Source organism: Dendrobates tinctorius, unplaced genomic scaffold (genome assembly GCF_039654945.1).
Source record: "Dendrobates tinctorius isolate UK_male_01 unplaced genomic scaffold, ASM3965494v1 ptg000258l, whole genome shotgun sequence".
Taxonomy (NCBI): Eukaryota; Metazoa; Chordata; class Amphibia; order Anura; family Dendrobatidae; genus Dendrobates; species Dendrobates tinctorius.
Window position 1 is genome coordinate 6,959,072 of NW_027361925.1, and position 16,881 is coordinate 6,975,952.

The following is a 16,881-nucleotide window of genomic DNA, read 5'->3' on the forward strand; positions in this document are numbered from 1 at the left end:
CCTCTTCCTGACCAGTTTCCCACGTAGCTGCCACCGTCCTGGCAGTCTCTCCAAAATCCGGGACTTCCACAGCCCCCAGCTCTTCGTCCTGACTGGGCACTGGTTTGCGATAATTCACTTGAGAAAGGGTATCAGCATGAACATTCTCTGATCCTCTCTTGTAGGAGATTCTGTATCGGAACTTGGCCATCCGGACTACCCAATGTTGTTCTAGAGCCCCTAACTTGGCGGTCTCTAGATGAACCAACGGATTGTTATCCGTACATACATGAACTTCTGAGCCAGCCAGTTACTCCGCAAACTTCTCAGTCATCGCCCACACCAGCGCCAACAGCTACAGCTTGAATGAACTATAGTTTTCTGGATTTTTCTCCGAGTCATGTAAAGACCGACTGGCGTAGGCTATGACACGCTCTTTTCCATCCTGCATCTGGGATAGTACTGCTCCGAGCCCCTGTAAACTCCCATCAATGTGTAAGATGAACGGCTGCGAGAAGTTAGCATAAGCCAGCACAGGGGCTTTCGTCAAAGCCTTCTTCAGAGCTAGGAATGCTTATTCATGATGCTTTCCCCACGTGTTCCGGTTTTTGGCACGCAAGGGTACTCCCCTCAACAGCTCCAGAAGAGGATTTGCAAGGCAGGTAAAGTCTTTTACGAAGCGTCGAAAGTATCCGGTGAGTCCCAAGAATGCACGCACATCTTTCACAGTTTTTGGGGTCGGCCACTCTTGTACCGCAGCAATCTTCTCCTGAGAAGGCTTCACTCCCACAGCTGAAACAACATGCCCCAAGTATTCAATCTCAGTCCGGAAGAGGTGACACTTCTGGGGCTTCACCGTACCTCTGTAGCCGACTCAGAACTTGCTCCAGCCTCTGCAGATGTTCTTCAAAGGTGGGGGCAAAGACGATGATATCATCCAAGTAGATAAAAGTGGCTTCAAAGTTCAGGTCTCCCAGACATCTCTCCATGAGGCGTTGAAATGTTCCTGGGGCATTGGCTAGGCCAAAGGGCATGCGGTTGAACTCATACAATCCCATCGGAAGGATGAAAGCTGTCTTGGCTCGATCTCGTTCGGACATTGGTACTTGCCAGTAACCGCTGGCCAGATCTAACGTGGAAAAGTACCTGGCATTCCTTAGCGCGGACAGGGACTCCTCTGTCCTCTGCAGTGGATACGAGTCTCGCAATGTGCAAGCGTTGAGCCGGCAGTAGTCCACACAGAAACGTAGGGACCTGTCCTTCCTCACCAAGACTATGGGGGCAGCCCACAGGCTTTGACTCTAACGTATCACCCCCTTTCTCAACAACTGTGACAGCATCCCCTTTACTTCTTGGTACATCTGTGGAGGTATTTGGCAGTACTGCTCCCGGATTGGTGCTGCATCCCCGGTGGGTATCTCATGGGTGATGGCCGTAGTGCGCCCGAAGTCATCTTCATTCTTCGCGAACACTTCCTGGTATTTTTCCAACATGGCTTCCTCCTGGGGCACCTGTTGAGGGGTCAGTTCTGTGACCTCCGCCCTCATGTGTTCCAGCATCCGTCGCCCCTCTTGCTGCAATCTCTGGTCCGGGGCTGCCTCCGCCTTGACGGTCACTAGCCACGGATCTTCTGACCTTGCAGTCAGCTGTATTGTCTCAGTCGGGATCAGCTCATCTAGGAGACCCAGGACGTGGGTGACTTCACTCTTGGGGGGTAAAGTTACATTAGTTTCCCCCAAATTTAAACATCGTACGAGGACAGCTGCCATCCCGCACGGTAGCCAGGGACTGTGTGACCATTACTCCTGAAGGAAACTGGTTGACTCCACTGGGTTCAATTTGAACCTGCACCCCCTCCAGGGGAATACCAGCTCAGACAGGCAGGGGCAGCACAGTCTGTCCAGGGGGCAACACACGATTAACGGAGGTGGGTGCGATGACTTTGCCAAGTTCCTTCCCGTCAACATATGCTTCCTAGGCCTGAGCTGTCTGTATCAATTGCTGAAAGACCTTCCTCTGAGGGGTTTGGTCGCTCCATTGCTGCAGGAACTGCTACCGGGACTCATTAAACAGAAGGCTCCTGAGATCTTTAAGCACATTCATGCCCAGGGTCACGGTATGGTCCTTAGCTGCTTCTCCATCCACCAGTACTATGCCCCTTCTTCCTACATCTTTACCGCAGACTTCTATGTTCATCCATACCACCCCTGCGACCAGGATGGGTAAGTGGTTAGCCTCCATAAGTTTGATCACTGGGCCCCATTATGGCCGTAGTGCCTCCGTGAAGTAACAGCGGAAATATCCTTCAGGCATGGTGGTCACTTGTGAGCCAATGTCTAACAGGCACCGCACGTGGAAGCAAGGCTGGTGGGACTTCTGCTACTCTTCCTCCAATCTTCAGGCTCCGAGCAGCGTCCCTCGGGCTCGGAGCCACCTAGTTTAACGCATGGCGCGGAGATGGTCGGCTCCGCTGGGGACACCACAAGGCGATGTGGCCGGGCTCTCCACAGGTATAACACGTACAAGGGCTTCTTCTCCGGATAGTATCAATCTGACATCGGGGGCCAGCTTCTCTGTCCCGTACCATAGGGATGGGCTCTATGACCTGAGTTCTTCTTGAGGCCGCCATTTCTTCATGACCTGTCTAATCTCCATCTTCAGGTCTTCCACTCATTGAGGGATAGTGTCCGTGGGGGTGGTTACCTCCCCGCTCCGTACCTTTCCCACTGGACCAAACACTCCCTGCTCTTGCTCTCGCGCACATGCCTCACTGCCAATTTCAGAGAAAGTTAGTTCTGGCTTTGCCCACATGCACTCTCACAGGGCCTGTTTCATCAATATGTCGCGCAAACCCATCACCAGCTGGTTCCAGAGCACGACGCCAACTGACCCTACACCTACGCTGTCCTTCTGTTTGATGGCAATATGGAGCTCTTGCAGGGCGTTCATAAATTGTGTCACAGTCTCCCCCTCTCTTTGCACCCTGTGAAACAGTCGCATGCGCAGTTCTCCTACGTCAGTGGGCTCCCCATGCGTCTTCTCAAGTATGCGCAGCACTTTGTCCAGGGTATCTCTCTCTCGGGGGGACCTAAGCATAACAGAATCCCGTGCCTCCCCCTCCAGGGACATTGATGCAATCTTTGCCTTCAGGGCCAGTGTCATGGGATGCATCCACATCAGTCCCCGGATACGCTCTCTCCAACTCCACAACATCACATTACTCCCAGTAAACTTTGGCAGATTATTCAACATGGCTCCCAGGAAAATGCTAGACCTGGGTCCTCCCCCAACTGCTTGATTTGCACCGTCCGCCCATGGCTTCAACCTTTTTCTGCCGACATCTCAACCTTTGTTCTGAAATGCCCTTCTAGTGTGCCTAACCTCATCTACGGGCGGCCACAAGTAGCAAGTCAGAGCGAGCCTGCCAAGGTGTAGCGGGAAGGCTCCTTGCCTCTCACCCGGTAGACCTACAGGATGTAACGAGAAGGCTCTCTGCCTCACACCTGTTAGATCAGCTGGCTACAATAGGAATAGGCCTTTTTCCTTCCAGCCCAGCTCCATGGATTGTGGGAAGGCTACTTCAACTTAGACAGCTCATCTTTCTTCTGAAATGCCCTTCTGTGTGTCTGGACCTCTGTCTTATAGCCCACACATAGCAAGTCAGAGTGAGCCTGCCAAGGTGTATCCAGAAGGCTACTTGCCCTCGCCTCTCACCCACAACAAAAAAACCCGCTGACTAAAGTAAGAAGGCCCAGGTGTGACAGGCCTTTAACCTACTTTATCAGCCATACAGTCGGCTACCTCCTTTGTTGATCCACAGTCAGCTATGCATCAATCACTCAACTGGAAGCAGGTGAATCTTTTACCAATCTTTCAATCACACTGAAGGTCAAACAATCTTCCACAAGTTTCCTTAAAATAGGCACAGTTTCTTTTCTCCCCTTTTGTACAGCACTGTTGCTTTAAACAAACCACAGATCTCTCAGCGCGTACCTTACGAAGGATAGAATACAGAGAATATTTAGCGCAGATCCATAAATCCTCCCATTAGACACGAAGCAGAGATAAGAGATAAGAGCGAGAGGAGAGGAGAAGGGAGAAGAGAAAACGCGCAGCTCTTTCATTCCCCCCTCCCATCAGAATGTAGCATCCTTCACAAAATAACAGAATCTCGTAGTTCTTTAAACTTAATCAGAATCAATCTCCGCAAACCCCTCATCAATCTCTGGTGACCACTGGACTTCACTGTATGGGCAAATAACTGTATAATGTGAGTATCCACGCCTTGCCCTTGCCTGGCCAAATGATTCCAGAAAACTTTCCAATGTCATACCACATATAACACGAGCTATATCATTAATCAATTCATTCAATCTCAGATGTAGATTGAAATATCTGTAAAGTACCCGTCCTGGACCTTGCACTAGAACTGGAAAGGTAACAATATTAGGAGTCCATGAAAAAATTCTGTAGGGCTCTGCCCCTTGACTCAGTACCCCTAGAACTCCTGTGCAATCTTCACAGAATGGTGCAAATTCATCAAATTCATTCATGCGTGCTCATTCAGGGATTTTTTTTCCCTCCTTTTTCACTTTTCAGCGGTCATTTGATTTTACAAAGAGAAGATAACAAAAATTCCTTATACTCAATTACTCCTCTCTCATCTCATTCAGAGGCTCTCATAGACATACATACAAGGATTCACACAGCCTGCCTATCTTGCACTTTGGATTTGACACCTTAACCTACAGCAGTGTCCACTGACACTCTGAAAACACCAAAGCCAACTTCTTAAACAACAAGAATCGACAAAGACCAGAACAACCAAAAACCACAGCCATATACAAAATACAGCCTCATATGATTTACTGCCAATTCAAAATAAACACTGCACAGAGTCTATCCCAGGCTTTGTGCTACACAGTACACCAGTACACAACCAGTTAGTATATTAGTATATTGCCAGAACAGACTGACAGATAATACAGATGACAATTATTATCTTATTACTCTATGATTCAACTTTCATACGGACATACTCACCACTCACTGGTGATGTGGGTTCTTTTGAACCGTGTTGTACAGTCTTACCCAGAGATAAGTAGACATCCCTAGAGGTTGCAGATGCAGAATCAATGTAAGAATAAATGTTCTCACCTGCTGCAGCCTGGATTCTGCATATTCAACCTCCCAGGAAGCTCCCACATATGGATTCCGAATAGGCTGGTTTCCACAGCCCCACGTTGGGCACCAAAAACTGTTGTAGCTGCTTTTTGTTCTGACCAAGCGTCAGATATGCCAGATCACCAGTGAGTCCGGATTAGGAGTTTTTTGCCCTTCTGTTCACAAGCGCTTGGAGACAAGAGACTCACCACACACACGAGCCGTGGTCAAATCACTTTATCTGATGTAATGAAATACAAGGCAATCTTTTATACCATTTACAACAATATGTAATTCTATGGAGCTCATGTAGCCCTCACCATTAGAGTTGAGCGAAACGGGTCAAAAAATTTCAAAAGTCACCGACTTTTGGTAAAGTCGGGTTTCATGAAACGAAACCCGATCCTAGGGTGAGGTCGGCCACGATCTCGGCGACTTTAGCGCCAAAGTTGCATTTCAAAAGTTTGTTTTCCGCCCTTTTTCAGCCAATCAGGATCCACGGACACTGTGAGCAACGTGATGACATAGGCAGGGGTGACCACCATCTTTGAGAAGGGCATGCAAGTGATTGGCTTGCTTTGGGGGGCGTCACAGGGGGTATAAAAGTGCGTGCACGCCGACCGCCATGTTACTCATCCTGATCTCAGAATAGGGAGAGCTGCTGCTGCTGCTGATTTTGTAGGGAGAGCGTTAGGCAGGGAAGAAGACACCAAAAACTGCTTCTGCTGCTAGCGATTTTGCCTGTACAACACACCAGTCACTGTGTGTGCAGTGCAAGTGGAGGCTATATTTTGCTGGATCAGCTGTGTTGGTTGTTAGGCTGCATTATAAGGCTTCCTGATAGCTGCATTGCTGTTTTCCCACTGCTCTGCAAACTGCTTTTTTAAAAGCAATCCAAATTTTTTTTTTTGGTCCTGGTGAGGTACTGAGCGTGCATTTTTTCAAACCATACAGCGGTGTACGCTCCTCACACAGTACCGTGTAACGGCTGTTATCACGGCCACAGTGAAGCTATCTGTGTGTGACTCTGTAAGGATAAGTCGAGGACATGTTCCGTTCTTACAGACCTCCACCTTCTAGTTTTGTCTGGTTTTCAAACAGTTAAGTATATTTGCTGTTTGATCACATTCAAAACTATAGAGAGTCAGCGTGTGTCAGTCCGTATACTTAAAAAACACGGAGCTTGACAATTTTACGGACACCGGACAGCGGTGTACGCGCACGCTCCTATCTCAGTACCGTGTAACGGCTGTTATCACGGCCACAGTGAAGCTATCTGTGTGTGACTCTGTAAGGATAAGTCGAGGATTTGTTCCGTTCTTACAGACCTACACTCTAGGGAGATTCCTATTCTGCCCAAATCTATATACACCTTGTAGTTTGTCATACACTAGCCAATTTCTGCCTGTGACATAGCGGTGTGATATTCACTGGGCCTCACACAATCCAACAGTGTCCACAAGTGTGTTCAGAAATTCTACATCTCCCCTGTCCTATAGTGAAATTTTTCACACCTGCGACAGTGAGCCTGTGACATAGTGGTATTATATTCACTGGGCCTCACACAATCCAACAGTGTCCACAAGTGTGTTCAGAAATTCTACATCTCCCCTGTCCTACAGTGACATTTTTCACACCTGCGACATTGAGACTGTGAATAGCGGTGTGATATTCACTGGGCCTCACACAATCCAACAGTGTCCACAAGTGTGTTCACAAATTCTACATCTCCCCTGTCCTATATACACCTTGTACCTTGTTTTACATTACAATATAGTTTGTGGGATTTTGTGAACATTTTTACCAAAAATGAGGAAGGCTGGTGGACGAGGCCGTGGAATTGGGCGGGGATTGCCAGCTGGTAATGATGGTGTTGGTGGTGGATCTGATGGTAGTGGCAAAAGCAAAATAGGACCGAATGCAGGAGGTGTTGAGCCTGCGTCATCGTCTGGCTCCACAAGGCCTCGAAGGCTTAGTTTTCTAGGAGTTGGCAAACCGCTTTTAAAGCCAGAGCTTCAGCAAAAAGGTTTGGCTTACATTGCTGACTCAGCCTCCAGCTCTATCGCCTCCTCTTCTGAAGTTGTAAAAAATAAAAGCACTGAGTCGTCATTGGAGGCTCATGTTCATGAACCACACCTTTCCTTGTGTCCTTCACCCCAACCAAGATTGAAGGATGACGCAGGCCATACAACTGATTACTCCATGGAGCTGTTTTCACATATCATGCCTGGGTTATCAAGTGAAATGGTGAATTACCCAGGCCAAGATGAATCTGACATGGAGTGCACTGATGCACAGCCACTGATAGATGATTCTGCTGGTACATTCACTCAGAGCACTAGATTGTCCTCGCAGTGTAATGAGCCAGATTCTGACCCTGATGAGACTCAGGTGCCCCTTCCCGCATACTATACCACCATACACGGTGACACAGAGGAATGTACATGTACATGACATTGAAGAGGAGGTGATGGATGACCCAGTTGTTGACCCAGATTGGCATCCATTGGGGGAAGAGGGTGCTGCTTCCAATAGCTCAGATGAGGAGGAGGAGCATCCACAGCAGACATCGACATCGCAACAGCTGTTTTCTGGCAGGCTCGGAGCACTCCAAAGACAGGTTCCAAAAATCAAAAGAGTTGCTGGACAGCTTGTCCAGACGGTCAAAATAGCACAGTGTGCTAGGCCGCAAAATGTCTTCCAAAGTAGGAAGAGTGCAGTGGGGCACTTTTTTGAACAAAATCCTCATGATCAGGCCAAGGTTATCAGTAAGAAGTGCGCAAAGACCTTTAGCCGAGGGAAAAATCTGAAAAATTTGAATACCAGTTGCATGCTTAGGCATTTAACCAGCATGCACTTGCAAGTGTGGACACAACACCAAACCTCAAATACCACATGTGCAACTGATCACAAAGAAGGTAGTCAGCAACGCTACATTGTTTCCCCCACTGTAAGCCCACCGGTGAGCACAGCAGCAAATGTTGAGGTGTCGTTGCAAGGCCAAAGCAGTCAGGGAATCCCACTGTTATATCAACGAAAGACTGAATCTAGGCCATCAGAAAGAACACCAACTCCATCACCATCATCAACCCTCTCTCAGTCCGCCCTGTCCACCGCTAGTTCCATCATATGCAGCTCTCAAGTCCAGCTCACCCTCCCAGAGACTATGAGTAGGTCAAGAAAGTACTCAGTCTCTCATCCGCGTACACTGGGTTTGAACACCCACATTGCCAAACTAATCTCGTTAGAGATGATGCCCTATCGGTTGGTGGAAAGCGCAGCTTTCCGCGAACTCATGGCCTATGCAGTACCACGCTATGACCTACCCAGTCGCCACTTCTTCTCTCGCAAAGCCATCCCAGCCCTCCACCATCATGTGAAAGACCACATTGTCCATGCACTCAAGCAGTCAGTGAGTGGAAAGGTGCACCTCACAACAGATGCATGGTCCAGTCGGCATGGCAAGGGCCGTTACGTGTCCATCACTGCGTTAATGTGGTGGATGCAGGGTCCACAGGGGACAGTGGTGGTGGGACAGTGCTGCCTAGCCCACGGTATAGGAAACAGTTGGCTGTAGGCGTTCGACCCTCCTCCTCCAGAAGCGAAAGCTCGTCCACAGAGCGCAGTCGTACAAGCACTCCATCTGCAGCTCCCAGTGTTGCACACGAGGTGTCCCCCTATCGAGCAGCTAGTGGAAAACTTCAGCAGGCTGTGTTGCAGATGATGTGTTTGGGCGACAGACACACCGCGGAGGTGCTGGCCGAGTACTTTCAGCGACAAACTGAGTCATGGCTCGGCAGTATACATCTTGAGGCAGGCAAGGTAGTTAGTGATAACGGCCGTAATTTTGTGGCAGCCATAGCCCTTTCAAAACTCAGCCACATACCTTGCTTGGCTCACACCTTGAACCTGGTGGTGCAGTGCTTCCTCAACAATTATCCGGAGTTAACAGCCCTGCTCCAGAAGGTGCGAAGACTGTGCGCGCACATCCGCCGGTCGCCTGTACACTCCATTCGTATGCAGAAGCTGCAGCGATTGCTCCACCTTCCCAACCACCGCCTCATTATCGACATTGCAACAAGGTGGAACTCCACACTGCACATGGTTGAGCGGCTGTGCGAACAGAGGCAGGCCATAATGCATTTGTGGGAGGATACACGGCCAGGCACTTTGAGAGCAGACATGGAGTTGACAGGTGTGCAGTGGTCGAAGCTGAAAGACCTCTGTAAAGTCCTTCAGTGTTTTGAGGAATGCACACGGCTGGTAAGCGCAGACGACGCCATCCTAAGCATGAGCATCCCACTTATGCGTCTGCTCATGCAAACTTTGACGCACCTTAAGGAGCAGGCGAATGCAGCCAATGTTGACGAGGAGGAAGAGGAGGAGGGAATCCTTGATGACATTCAGCCATTGTCTGCTCAGGGACCTCTCCTGGACGAGGTGGAGGAAGAAGAGGAGGAGGAGGATGATGATGGGGATGATTACTTAGGGGAGGATGCATCTCGTGGGGCAAGTGAAAATGTTGGCGTGGCAAGGTCTGGTACAGGGTTTGTGCGTGACTGGAGGGATGTGGATTTGCCAGAAAGTGCTCCTCCAACCAGCACTCGCAGTGCATGATTGACACCGGGAACATTGGCCCACATGTCAGATTATGCTTTGCAGATCCTCAAAAGGGACCCCCGCATTGCCAAAATGATAAACGACTACTGGTTGGCCAGCATCCTGGATCCACGCTATAAAGGCAAATTACAAAACATCATGCCACACGAGAACCTTGACCTAACATTGGCTAATAAACAAGCAACTCTGGTAAACCGGTTGCTTGAGGCATTCCCAGCACACACCAGCGGTGATGGTTCTCACACGAGCCGTACAGGCCGGGGGCAGCTTGGCAGAGGTGTTCGTGGTGCACACAGCAGAAGTGGTGTTGGAGACAGGGGTTTCATGACAATGTTGTGGACTGATTTTTCAAGTACCGCTCACACAACTGGTAATACTGCATCGATGGAAAGTGACAGGAGACAGCAGTTGTCAACTATGGTTACAAACTACTTTTCCTCCCATATCGATGTTCTCCCGCACAGGTCATTCCCCTTTGACTATTGGGCCGCTAAACTGGACACCTGGCCTGAATTGGCACAATATGCCTTACAGGAGCTCGCTTGCCCAGCTGCAAGTGTGCTATCGGAAAGAGTCTTCAGTGCAGCTGGATCAATCCTGACAGAAAAAAGGACCCGTCTGTCAACCCAAAATGTGGATGATCTAACCTTCATTAAAATGAACCATGCATGGGTTTCCAAGGATTTTGTCCCACCTTCCCTTGATGACACATAGGTTGCCAGAAAAATGGCTTGCTTTGGTCCTCCTCCTATTCCGCGAACTTGACCTATTTCGCCTTTTGCAGCAGTTGAATGTCCCACATCAACATGTGCCACTTTGTAAACCGCCCTAACTGGGCTGCCCCCCCCATGGCCGGGGTCACCACCTAGCGCACAAAACCGTGTGAGTGCCGTTGCCCCGGATAGGTGGGTAGGCCGACTCTTGGACGCGGGCACTGGCACAGGGTCCCTCATAGTGCAATCACGTGTCTCTGAGGGTGGTGGTGCACACCAGCCGTCAGACACACCGCCGTACTATGAGGGGCCCAGTGCCAGTACCGACGCCCACGAGTGTGCCCCCCTTGCTTGGGCAGGGCCCCAGCATTTGCAATGTTTACCTCTCCCTGCTCCTCCGCTGTGTAGTCTGGGCTGTTTATTCCTTCACTGGGAGTGCCACTACAAATTGATTGAACTGAAAGATGATGGTTAAGATGTAGCTATGCCCTGTCCTGCTGGCCGGGCTCTAGCTCCAGATGATCAATGGCTTCCATTTCTTATGGACGTCGACTCACAATGACATGCAGTGGTGGTTTATCATCAGCTTTCACAGTTTTCCTACTCACAAACGTGTGACATTCCGGCGCACATTTTAAAATGTGCCCTCTCATGCCAATCAAATAGAATCGCCTACGTCCTGTGGCTTCTGTCTTTTGCACTCCAAAGTTACGTGACAGATCATGATAGCCAGTGTGCACCATGTTTACATCGCTCCCTGTGATAAAAATTTGATTGAGATGAGTAACAGTAATGGAATCAACGGAAGTGCGATACAGCAAGACTTTATTCACAAAAAAATGTTTTCACTGTCTCAACACACAAATTAATTGAGGGTCAGCATCACCTATGAGAATTGTGACGGAAGTTTTTCCCATGAATAGTAATTCCTAGATTTCTGCAATCACTAGCCTTTATGTCAGTAATTGTATGCATCTCATTTCCTATTGCGGTGAGGCTGGACTGTATTACTGAGACAGAAATATATATGAAGATTTAAAAATAACACCAAAAGTATATAGTTGTGTACGCCTCAAATGCATTTCCTTTTTTCCACTTTTTAGATTGCTGTGTAATCCATACTGAGAACACGGAGATTTTACATGTTTAAACTATGCTATATATACCTGCTATCCAGTGATAAAGTACCCTTCTCAACTTTGTACAATCTGGTCAAATCCATACTGGGCCTGAGAACATCTGAGTCTGCCTCCTGATCTATAGACATATATTTTTAATGTGTAAACTAGACTACATATATACGTGTTATCCGGTGAAACTGTACCCTTTATCAACTTTCTACAATGTTGTTGAATCCATACTGGGCCTGAGAATGGCTGCCGAGCTGTTAAGCAAGCTACAGCACCTGTGGTTTGGACACGTAATTTTTTCAGGAATGACGGTTAGGCCTAACTCCGGAATTGCGGTTGACCTGAACTTACTGGGAAATCATCGTTCGCGGGGAATAATTTGAATCCCAGATCCCCATCACTAACGGAATTCAGCAGGTTATCTGCACCTGTAAGCGACAAAAGCTGGTCCTTTCAGTGTAGTGTGCATGCAGCCCTGGACATGTACGGGAATGCTAGACCTGTTATTGCTCGATCTCACATGCCAGAGCCTCGCTTATCCCTCTAGTAAGCTTGACGCGTACTGAGGGGGCATGCCGGAGTCTCGGTTGTTAACGGAATAAAGCTGAGAAATCGCTAGCACAACTACAAACACACATAGCACACCACACACAGAATCAACAAAGCTTTCAAAGTGTGCATCTTTTCTTTAGGTGGCATGTTTGTGGTTTCCCGGGTGGAGTCCAATTAAGCCACAGGCTCCACTCCTGGTGGTGCCCTTTTGGACATTCCTTTAAGGTTCAGCTTTGCAATCATACTGCCCCCGGAAACCAAAAACTTTGCCTTCATGGACGCTGTCTGGAGGTTCGTGGGAATAACGCCGCCCGATCAGCAGTCGGCACATGGGTCGCCCTCCCAGGGCTGTGGGGTACTCGGTACCGGGCCGGTGTCAGTGGGATGTGTTACAGCAGCGGTGACCCAGACGGTGGCCCTGGGTGCCCATGTAAATGGCGTGGTATAATGGTAAAGAGTTTATATAGATAGTTTGACGCCACCTGTGGTGTTTGGCAACATAGATGTTAGGCCGATGCTGCATGCAAATCCTCTGGGACTGATGGTGTTGAGCAGCAAAGATGGTGAAGCTCCCCACAGGTGGAGCTGGAGTCCCAGGGAAGTGTAGATGTAGTGATGGGGGAAAGGCACAGGCGGTGTAGGTGCTGGTACCCAGATGTAGCGGTGCTGGAATAACTGTAGGACACCAGAGCATGCAGTTCCAAAGCTTTACTCACAGTCTGCAGGTTACACAGATGCCTGCCTCCGTGCTGTGACCTCCGGGTCAGGACCTCAGCCAACCTCCGGGACCAAAATGGAAAGCTCCCTTCCAACACTCCGCCAACATGTACCTTCCTGAACGTCTCCTTTCTAGCGCTTATGGGGGAAGCACTCACAGGACCGTGGTTCACTGAAGCGCCTCCTGTCTAACAGATGTTCCTCAGACTTTACTTGTATGGCAGACAGCTGTAGCCTTTTCCTTCTGGCTCCCACACGTCGATGCTGGGGCCTCCAAGCCTTAGTTGGGTACAGAGCATTTATAGATGCTACTTCCCCCAGTTTCTGCTGCAGGAATGTCAGTGTCCCTACAAACTCGGAGACCGGAATCGGGACCATGCGCTCCAGCTAGGAGTGAGCCTTATCTCTGCTCATCCTCCAGCTCCCCTTCTCACGTCCACACACTTCCCCTTCCCTGCATAGAGTGCCCTAACTTACCTCCTCCTGACCACAGAGAGCAGCTCCTCAGCAGTCAGGTTCAGAGGTCTCCCTGCTAGCCTGGAGTGGGAAATGTGTTGTGTGTTGGTTTCACTGCTAGAGAGATCCTTCGTTGCTCCCAAGCTTGACAACACACTCCCTAGAAGGAAGGTAATGCCACAGTGGCGACCGTACTCTTGGGGACGCCACAAGTGCACTGAGGCCCAGCCACTGCTGGATGATGCTGCTGGTACATTGACCCTGACCACTACATTCCCCTCGCACTCTACACTGCCAGAATCTGACCCAGAGGAAACTCAGGTTCCCCTTCGCACATACTATACCACCTTACACGGTGACAAAGAGGAAGGTGCAGATGAAAGTGCAGGTTCCTTGAGCAGGTGGGGGGGCATACTCATGGGCGATGGCACTGGCACAGGGCACCGCATAGTACGCAAAAGTGTCTCTGCCGGTGGGAGGGCCTAAACAGCCAAGTGCAGTGAGATGGAAGATGGGGACGACAAGGAGTTCAGAGTAGTGCAGGGATTCCCTAGCAAGGAGACTTATGTAATTGTTTTCAATGTTGGGACAGCAATTTTTGGGGAGCACTGTACTCTGGTGAATGATATATGGAGCCCACCATACACTGGAGCATTCCAAAGGTGGACATCAGACACTGGAGCAGCATTTACAGGGCCCATTATACACTAGAGCAGTAGAAATGGGGCCCATTATATATGGAGCATTATTTGGGCCCATAAGACAGTGGAGCTTCATCCATTGGGACCAGCATATACTATAGCATTATGTGGAGCTCATCATATACGGTTTTAAACATTATATGGGATCAATGATTCCATATGGAGAAATATATGGGCCTCATTACTCTGTATAGCTCACTAAGCGCTGGCCATAATACTGTATGGAGTTATATACTGTCCATTTTTGGAGGTATTGGAGAATTTAAAATGGATATCAGTCATGAGATGTAAGAAGTGAAGTATTTTTCATTGTACTATACTGCTATTTCTCTGCCGTATCGGAGCATCATGAGTTGTGGTATGTGATAAAGGGGCGCTCTTTGGCCCTGGGCCCACGAAAACCTTGAGCCAGCCCTACCCCCCCACAACTGTAGCCAAATAACCCCCATTTTTCAGTGCGTAACTAGTATTATGAAGTAAATTAAGGTTGACAAGCTTAAGTAATAAGAATTGATGCTTTTGGCATTCAAATGGCCACTGTAGGTGTGTTTCCTGTCCTCCTCTCACTGCCGACTTTAGTTCCCCATTGACTTACATTGGGTTTCGTGTTTCGGTCAGACCCCCGACTTTTCCCTATAGTCGGCCGATTTTGCTCCACCCGACTTTTGGAAAAGTCGGGTTTCATGAAACGAAACTCGACCCTAAAAAACCAAAAGTCGCTCAACTCTACTCACCATCATCTTCAGGGTTATACCATGTTTACAATGTACCCAGAACATGTTGTTACTGACTACTGAGAACAAATATGATAACAAGTATAGTTTCCTTGAAAACAGAGACTAATAGTCTACATAAGAATAATTCTAGCAATAATAGGCAAAAGGCAATTTTAAGTCTTAAAGGTAATTAAAGGGATATAAAAGCAAACCATTAACTCTTCTATAGCACTACCGTGTGACATCCTGCCAAATACGTCAAATGTAATAAATGTGCAGGTGCTGGTATGTCACCACGGAACCGAGACAGATCAAAAGTTAAAGGGTTTTATTTACAGGGATATGATATTCCTCACAGGGAGAAAGCAGTGGGGGTTAAACTGGTTTTAAAGCAGTATATCAAGCAGTCAAAAAGAATAACAGTTAGAAACAGGTGTTCTTGGAACTTATCAGTCTGCTGAGTACTTGCTTGTAGGGTCGTCTTCTCCTGCGTCGGCGCCATCAGCAGCGCACTTGTCGTCTCTCTAGTCGCTGTAGGCTTGCCAGTCTCTAAGGACCCACAACATGGGTCTCAGGGGTTAATGAAGAAAGGCAGGGGAAACACAAAGCATTCCGGGTGTCCCCTGCTCTGAGTCTATGCTCCAAAACTAAACAGTCTCTCCGCAGGAATCAAGGGCTCTGTGTCTCTATAAGTCTCTCAACAGGAGCCAGGGGCTCTGCACCAACACCACAGGTACCGGGGCTACGCACGGGGGTCACTGTCTCTGCAAGGGGGTCAGAGCGCACCTCACCAGTCACTGCAGGCTCACGTATTCACAAGATGCAGTCTCTCTGCGCAGTCCCCCTGGATTTCTCCTCTGAACCGGAGTTCTCTCTTCTCCCCTGCATGCAGCTGCAACATGCCCGGTCCCCTGCACACACTGCTCTGAGCTTCGCGCGCTCTCAGGCTGCCCTCCTTCCTGTCCCTCACTCCTCCCAGCAGTCACATTACCCAGCACGTCCAGGGCAGAAAGTCTTCCCTCTAGCAAGTCTGCTGTCTAGACAAGTGGTTCCAGATCAGGAGCGGAGACCCCCTCTGAGTCTTCTTGTGCTTCACCCCCTTACAATATTTCAGCTTTTCTTTTTCAATAAATGTGCAACATTTTTTACATTTCTGTTTTTTTTTCAGTCAAGATGGAATGCAGAGTGTACATTAATGAGAAAAAAATGAACTTTTTTGAATTTACCAAATGGCTGAAGTGAATAATTTAAAGGGGGTCTGAAAGCTTTCCATACCCACTGTAATGCGGAGCGCCCGCCAGGGCTGTGGGGATAATCAGTATCGGGCCGGTTCTTAAAGGGATGTGTCACGGCAGCAGTGGATTTCGCTGGCCGACTGACAGGTTCTTAGGGCACAGAAATACTTAGAGTGGGCGGCCATGATTTTCGTGCCCTTACTCTGGTGCCTCCCATGATGACACGCCCTTCAGTGCACCATGTGGGATAACAATGGCGGCAATTGTACAGTTTTACTAAAGTCTCTGGCACACAGTACCCGGCAATCCCAGGGTATAAATCCTGCTCGTGATGCCAAAATGGAGCGCCCGCCAGGGCCGTGGGATACTTGGTACCGGGCCGATTCTTAAGGGGATGTGTCATGGCAGCAATGACCTGGACCATGGCCCTGGGCATCCAATGAAAAATGATGATTAAAGGGGAAATAAAGTTTATAAGAGATACTTCGTGACACCACCTGTGGTACTCGTCAATACAAGTGTTAGCCGACGCTGCTTAAAGAGACCGCTGGAGCTGATGATGATGCAGCAGAGTTGATACAGACCTCCACAGGTAGAGCTTAGTCCCAGGGCAGCTATAGGTGTAAATGATGATGATGGTGGTTGTGGTGCAAGGCAGGTGACTTAGCAAATAAACAGGAGGATACAGCATGGTGCATTCTTCTCACTTTTACTCACAGTTCGATGTTACAATCCTCAGCCGGGGTGCTGTGTCCTCCAGGTCAGTGGTCCAGACAGCTCTCAGGTAAATTGGGGTACATTGTATCAGAACCCCCTTCAGATGTTCCTTTCCTGTGCTGGCTCCCTCCTCTCCTGCTCTGCGCCTGCCACACAGTGTCCCAAGCCAGCATCCTCGGATC